Raw genomic sequence first — 8,182 nt, 5'->3', positions numbered from 1 at the left:
GTGTTGGGGCAGTCTGGGGTAGTTTACACTGATGCTGTGTATCTGAGATGACTGTGTGCGGTGTTGGCAGTCTGGGGTAGTTTACACTGATGCTGTGTATCTGAGATGACTGTGTGCAGTGTTGGCAGTCTGGGGTAGTTTACACTGATGCTGTGTATCTGAGATGACTGTGTGCAGTGTTGGGGTAGTTTACAATGATGCTGTGTATCTGAGATGACTGTGTGCGGTGTTGGGGCAGTCTGGGGTAGTTTACACTGATGCTGTGTATCTGAGATGACTGTGTGCAGTGTTGGGGTAGTTTACACTGAGGCTGTGTATCTGAGATGACTGTGTGCGGTGTTGGGGCAGTCTGGGATAGTTTACACTGAGGCTGTGTATCTGAGATGACTGTGTGCTGTGTTGGGGCAGTCTGGGGTAGTTTACACTGATGCTGTGTATCTGAGATGACTGTGTGTGGTTTTGGGGTAGTTTACACTGAGGCTGTGTATCTGAGATGACTGTGTGTGGTGTTGGGGCAGTCTGGGGTAGTTTACACTGATGCTGTGTATCTGAGATGACTGTGTGCAGTGTTGGGGTAGTTTACACTGATGCTGTGTATCTGAGATGACTGTGTGTGGTGTTGGGGCAGTCTGGGGTAGTTTACACTGATGCTGTGTATCTGAGATGACTGTGTGCAGTGTTGGGGTAGTTTACACTGAGGCTGTGTATCTGAGATGACTGTGTGCTGTGTTGGGGTAGTTTACACTGATGCTGTGTATCTGAGATGACTGTGTGCAGTGTTGGGGTAGTTTACACTGATGCTGTGTATCTGAGATGACTGTGTGTGGTGTTGGGGCAGTCTGGGGTAGTTTACACTGAGGCTGTGTATCTGAGATGACTGTGTGCTGTGTTGGGGTAGTTTACACTGATGCTGTGTATCTGAGATGACTGTGTGCGGTGTTGGGGTAGTTTACACTGATGCTGTGTATCTGAGATGACTGTGTGCAGTGTTGGGGTAGTTTACACTGATGCTGTGTATCTGAGATGACTGTGTGTGGTGTTGGGGCAGTCTGGGGTAGTTTACACTGATGCTGTGTATCTGAGATGACTGTGTGCAGTGTTGGGGTAGTTTACACTGAGGCTGTGTATCTGAGATGACTGTGTGCTGTGTTGGGGTAGTTTACACTGATGCTGTGTATCTGAGATGACTGTGTGCAGTGTTGGGGTAGTTTACACTGATGCTGTGTATCTGAGATGACTGTGTGTGGTGTTGGGGCAGTCTGGGGTAGTTTACACTGAGGCTGTGTATCTGAGATGACTGTGTGCGGTGTTGGGGTAGTTTACACTGAGGCTGTGTATCTGAGAAGACTGTGTGCGGTGTTGGGGTAGTTTACACTGATGCTGTGTATCTGAGATGACTGTGTGTGGTGTTGGGGCAGTCTGGGCTAGTTTACACTGAGGCTGTGTATCTGAGATGACTGTGTGCAGTGTTGGGGTAGTTTACACTGATGCTGTGTATCTGAGATGACTGTGTGTGGTGTTGGGGCAGTCTGGGCTAGTTTACACTGAGGCTGTGTATCTGAGATGACTGTGTGCAGTGTTGGGGTAGTTTACACTGAGGCTGTGTATCTGAGATGACTGTGTGCTGTGTTGGGGTAGTTTACACTGATGCTGTGTATCTGAGATGACTGTGTGTGGTGTTGGGGCAGTCTGGGGTAGTTTACACTGATGCTGTGTATCTGAGATGACTGTGTGCTGTGTTGGGGTAGTTTACACTGATGCTGTGTATCTGAGATGACTGTGTGCGGTGTTGGGGCAGTCTGGGGTAGTTTACACTGAGGCTGTGTATCTGAGATGACTGTGTGCGGTGTTGGGGCAGTCTGGGGTAGTTTACACTGATGCTGTGTATCTGAGATGACTGTGTGCGGTGTTGGCAGTCTGGGGTAGTTTACACTGATGCTGTGTATCTGAGATGACTGTGTGCAGTGTTGGCAGTCTGGGGTAGTTTACACTGATGCTGTGTATCTGAGATGACTGTGTGCAGTGTTGGGGTAGTTTACACTGATGCTGTGTATCTGAGATGACTGTGTGCGGTGTTGGGGCAGTCTGGGGTAGTTTACACTGATGCTGTGTATCTGAGATGACTGTGTGCAGTGTTGGGGTAGTTTACACTGAGGCTGTGTATCTGAGATGACTGTGTGCGGTGTTGGGGCAGTCTGGGGTAGTTTACACTGAGGCTGTGTATCTGAGATGACTGTGTGCTGTGTTGGGGCAGTCTGGGGTAGTTTACACTGATGCTGTGTATCTGAGATGACTGTGTGTGGTTTTGGGGTAGTTTACACTGAGGCTGTGTATCTGAGATGACTGTGTGTGGTGTTGGGGCAGTCTGGGGTAGTTTACACTGATGCTGTGTATCTGAGATGACTGTGTGCAGTGTTGGGGTAGTTTACACTGATGCTGTGTATCTGAGATGACTGTGTCTGGTTTTGGGGTAGTTTACACTGAGGCTGTGTATCTGAGATGACTGTGTGCGGTGTTGGGGCAGTCTGGGGTAGTTTACACTGATGCTGTGTATCTGAGATGACTGTGTGCTGTGTTGGGGTAGTTTACACTGATGCTGTGTATCTGAGATGACTGTGTGCGGTGTTGGGGCAGTCTGGGGTAGTTTACACTGAGGCTGTGTATCTGAGATGACTGTGTGCGGTGTTGGGGCAGTCTGGGGTAGTTTACACTGATGCTGTGTATCTGAGATGACTGTGTGCGGTGTTGGCAGTCTGGGGTAGTTTACACTGATGCTGTGTATCTGAGATGACTGTGTGCAGTGTTGGGGTAGTTTACACTGAGGCTGTGTATCTGAGATGACTGTGTGCGGTGTTGGGGCAGTCTGGGGTAGTTTACACTGAGGCTGTGTATCTGAGATGACTGTGTGCTGTGTTGGGGCAGTCTGGGGTAGTTTACACTGATGCTGTGTATCTGAGATGACTGTGTGTGGTTTTGGGGTAGTTTACACTGAGGCTGTGTATCTGAGATGACTGTGTGTGGTGTTGGGGCAGTCTGGGGTAGTTTACACTGATGCTGTGTATCTGAGATGACTGTGTGCAGTGTTGGGGTAGTCTACACTGAGGCTGTGTATCTGAGATGACTGTGTGCTGTGTTGGGGTAGTTTACATGAGGCTGTGTATCTGAGATGACTGTGTGCAGTGTTGGGGTAGTTTACACTGATGCTGTGTATCTGAGATGACTGTGTGCAGTGTTGGGGTAGTTTACACTGATGCTGTGTATCTGAGATGACTGTGTGTGGTGTTGGGGCAGTCTGGGGTAGTTTACACTGAGGCTGTGTATCTGAGATGACTGTGTGCGGTGTTGGGGCAGTCTGGGGTAGTTTACACTGATGCTGTGTATCTGAGATGACTGTGTGCGGTGTTGGGGTAGTTTACACTGAGGCTGTGTATCTGAGATGACTGTGTGCAGTGTTGGGGTAGTTTACACTGAGGCTGTGTATCTGAGATGACTGTGTGCTGTGTTGGGGTAGTTTACACTGATGCTGTGTATCTGAGATGACTGTGTGCGGTGTTGGGGTAGTTTACACTGAGGCTGTGTATCTGAGATGACTGTGTGCGGTGTTGGGGCAGTCTGGGGTAGTTTACACTGATGCTGTGTATCTGAGATGACTGTGTGCGGTGTTGGGGCAGTCTGGGGTAGTTTACACTGAGGCTGTGTATCTGAGATGACTGTGTGCGGTGTTGGCAGTCTGGGGTAGTTTACACTGATGCTGTGTATCTGAGATGACTGTGTGCAGTGTTGGCAGTCTGGGGTAGTTTACACTGATGCTGTGTATCTGAGATGACTGTGTGCAGTGTTGGCAGTCTGGGGTAGTTTACAATGATGCTGTGTATCTGAGATGACTGTGTGCGGTGTTGGCAGTCTGGGGTAGTTTACACTGATGCTGTGTATCTGAGATGACTGTGTGCAGTGTTGGCAGTCTGGGGTAGTTTACACTGATGCTGTGTATCTGAGATGACTGTGTGCGGTGTTGGCAGTCTGGGGTAGTTTACACTGATGCTGTGTATCTGAGATGACTGTGTGCGGTGTTGGGGTAGTTTACACTGATGCTGTGTATCTGAGATGACTGTGTGTGGTGTTGGCAGTCTGGGGTAGTTTACACTGATGCTGTGTATCTGAGATGACTGTGTGCGGTGTTGGGGTAGTTTACACTGAGGCTGTGTATCTGAGATGACTGTGTGCAGTGTTGGGGTATTTTACACTTATGCTGTGTATCTGAGATGACTGTGTGCTGTGTTGGGGTAGTCTACACTGAGGCTGTGTATCTGAGATGACTGTGTGCTGTGTTGGGGTAGTTTACACTGAGGCTGTGTATCTGAGATGACTGTGTGCTGTGTTGGGGTAGTTTACACTGAGGCTGTGTATCTGAGATGACTGTGTGCTGTGTTGGGGTATTTTACACTGATGCTGTGTATCTGAGATGACTGTGTGCGGTGTTGGGGCAGTCTGGGGTATTTTACACTGATGCTGTGTATCTGAGATGACTGTGTGCGGTGTTGGGGCAGTCTGGGGTAGTTTACACTGAGGCTGTGTATCTGAGATGACTGTGTGCGGTGTTGGCAGTCTGGGGTAGTTTATGAGAGAGGGGCAGTGCTCTGGTTCATTGCAGTGCAGCTGTAGATTGCTCGTTTTCAATCCTATTTCGGATGTGGTGCTGCAGGTAAAATGGAAGGAAATTTTTCGCTGGAACTGACAGGTTCTTCTCCCAGAGCCCTTTTCTAGCATGTATGATGTGTGACATTCTGAGAATCTAAAATGAGGATTAAGATGTATGAATCTAGGAGTCTTCAATCACCAGACTGAATTTTCAGAACTTAACTGTTACGTCCATGGTGGTAATGCAGCTGCATCCAAACGCATCTGCTCTTAAGACCACCTGAAAGTAAATAGAACCCTGTTTGCTAATTTGCTTATGTTGGGGTTTTTTACTTCTTTTCTTCCTTCCTTTTTTTTTTCAAGAAAAGAATATTTCATACTTATCCATTGTTTTGGCAAACTGTTCTTTTAAATGCCTGTTGTTTCTCGATCATACGGCAGAGGTGACATAGCATATGGGACACAGAACACTTTTGCTGGTCTTGGGCCATAGTTGGTGGGATAGTCATACCATGTGTAGATTAAGGTGTCACCTTCTGAGCTCACTTACGGCTCCAGTTAGTGCTTTTGCAGTTTTTGGCAGTCGTGGTTCCTCCTGAATTTACAGAATACCTACATGACTTGGTAGTGCCCTCAGTGCCCTCATTAGCTGGGCTCCCCATGTCTGTAAGACAGGACTATAGCCCTAACTGAAGGCTTTGAAACCATCTTCATCTTAGCCTGACACACCTTTCCAGCCTCATCTCCACTGCAAATCCCTGCGTTCCCATCCCTGATCCACAAAGGGCCTGACCAGGGAGCAGGCAGGGGCCAGTGAGATCTTACAGGAAAGCAAGAAGGATGAAAGTTGGAAACACATCTCATAAAGGATACAGTGTGTGTCATAGTGTAACATGAGCCCTGAAAAATTACAACCTCTCTAGGAAGTCCTGTGCTGGGAGTGAGAATAGCCTGGAGCCTACTAGAACACCCCCACACCTTCCCGTCAGAAAAGATGACTCATAGTTCTGATAAGTTATTTCTTTTTCTTTGGATTTTTGAGACACGGTTTCTCTGTAGCTTTGGAACCTGTCCTGGAACTAGCTCTTGTAGACCAGGCTGGCCTTGAACTCACAGAGATTTACCTGCCTCTGCCTCCGGAGTGCTGGGATTAAAGGTGTGCGCGACCATCACCCAACCCTGATGAGTTATTTCACAGCTCAGTCTACATATGCATATATTTACTTGTCTGACTTTTGTTTTTTTCTTTCTGTGAATTGTAACACTGCTATAGGAAAATGGGGAGAAAGGACCATTCCCCTGACCTCCATGTTCCCCCAGTTCTGATGAAAACTGTAAGCAAAACCCATTTCCTTTTTCTGTCTCTTGATATATATATATATATTGGTAGAAGTGGCTGGTAACAGAACCTCCAGATTCAGGTAACAGCTTGATATGTTTATGGGATAGGATGTTTATGGTAAGTGAATATCACGCTTGATCTGTGCTGTGCACCCTGCCATGACAAAGAAATGAAATGTTCCCTGTCAAGTGGCCCTAGTGAAAATAGTTTAAGATAAGACCACCAAGAAGGGCCTGTGCATAAGGGCTCGAGGAGTCCTCACTGCCTCTGTGTGTACTTTTGCTCTGTAATAAAACCGCCCTCTTTTCTTTTCTCTTCTCTAAATTCTTTCTCTGACAGTGATAAGAATCTGCCAGCACTTAGTAGAGCTAGGAGGTCTTCTCTGAGACCTTCCTGTGATTGGCCACCAGCAGCTCTTAACTGCCTGTGGTCTCCTGTCTTATCTCTGATGACCTTGGGAGACATTTAAATGTCTTCACACCGAGGGTGCTTCCCTTGTCTCCAGCTGCCCTTTCCATCTCCTGTAAGGACCCTTCTCCATCTCTGTGTCTTGTGTGTACCTCTTTGAAGCCTGAATCTTATTTAGCTTGGTCTTTACCAGCCATGACTTTCCTTCCTGAACTGATTCTCTGGCCTATGCACCCAAATCTTCTCTTGCAGAGCCCAGTATTGTAGAACAGGAGGTGCTCAAGGAATTCCTCTGTGAGATGAACTGGATTTTCTGCACCTCACTGTACGTGTTTGTGCTGTGTTGTGCTTCTCTGCCTGAGTTTATAGATGTTTCTCAGATCCTGTCCCTGCTAGATTAGGCCTGAGACGCAGAACTCACGTCCTGGTCCTGCCACACCTGGAGCTACTTCACTGCTCTGTTCCCTCTAAAGTGTGGTTGCAGCCTCTTACTACCTGAAAATCAAGAGTTCCAGGACAGTCACCACTAATATTTGCTCTAAAGGCTGCCAACATATAGGCAATATTTCTTTTATATAGAAACATCCTCAAAAAAGAAAGTTAAAAAGCTGGGCATGATGGTGCACACCTTTAATCCCAGCACTCAGAGTCCAAGACAGGCTGATCTCTGAGTTGGAGGCTAGCCTGGTCTACATAGCAAGTTCTAGGCTAGCCAAACCTACCTACATAGTGAGACCCTTATTGAAAAAAACTGTAAAAGAATGTTAAGGTAGCAATAAACCAAGTTTAAGGCCTGAGTGTACATGGCTTTGAGGATGCCCTTAATGTTCTCCTAGATGTTTTCTGGGAATCCCACTAACAAAACAGCTTTTGTTCACAGTGAATATATCCCAAATTCCTGCCCCCCACCCCTGTGGTCTAGTGTGTTACAGTCCCTGCCCAGCATACCTCAGGAGTCTTCCTGTGATCACATTTACACTTAACAACCCTCTCAAGATATAACTGAAAATCAACAAAATCCTATGTTTGACTGTTAGGCAGAAGTGAAGGATGCTCTCCCTTAATCCCACACTCATATTTTGGATGTCATTTGCTTTTCCCTGAGCACCTCTCTATTAACCTCTGTTCTTAAACTTTTAAAATAAACCACAGCTCTGCTTCATATCAGCCTATCCTGAAATTCTTTCCTTCATCATGCTGACGATTTGGCTTTCTCCGAGTAGAGGTCCCTAAATGGGGAGGGAGCTCCTCCAGTTGCTGCAGGTGCCTGCCAGAACCATGTCTGCAGCACTGACTCTGACAGGAAGTTGTCTTTGAGGGTTTAGATTACACACTGCTTCCATAGCCAAGGCTGACCTTGGACTTTCTGATGATCCTCGGGATTACAGACCTGTACCACAGTGGCTGGCCAAGGCTTTGTTCTTTTGTTGACTCTTGGGGACAGTAACTGTGACTTATCTCTGGAGTGATGATAACAGAAGGGCCGGAAACCTCTTAGGTATCCTGAGCAGTGATCTCCAGTTACAAAGCAAAGTCATAGCAAATCCAATTGCAAGATGGAATCGATGTTTCTCTTAACAGTTTGTGACTGGGAGTCACCGATGAGCTGTGCAGAGATGAAAGCAGAGCTTTTCATCAGAGGGCCAATAAAAGCAAAAATAAGGAGTGAAACTAGATTGGACATCTCAAAGCTAGTTTATAGGGAGCTAAAACAAAACTCACTTATCCTTGTAGCTCACATAAATGGTGCCTATGTGGACTGGGTACAGTGCATGTCCTGTGTTTTGAAAAACT

Source organism: Microtus pennsylvanicus, chromosome 5 (genome assembly GCF_037038515.1).
Source record: "Microtus pennsylvanicus isolate mMicPen1 chromosome 5, mMicPen1.hap1, whole genome shotgun sequence".
Classification (NCBI taxonomy): domain Eukaryota; kingdom Metazoa; phylum Chordata; class Mammalia; order Rodentia; family Cricetidae; genus Microtus; species Microtus pennsylvanicus.
This window is presented reverse-complemented; position numbering follows the sequence as displayed.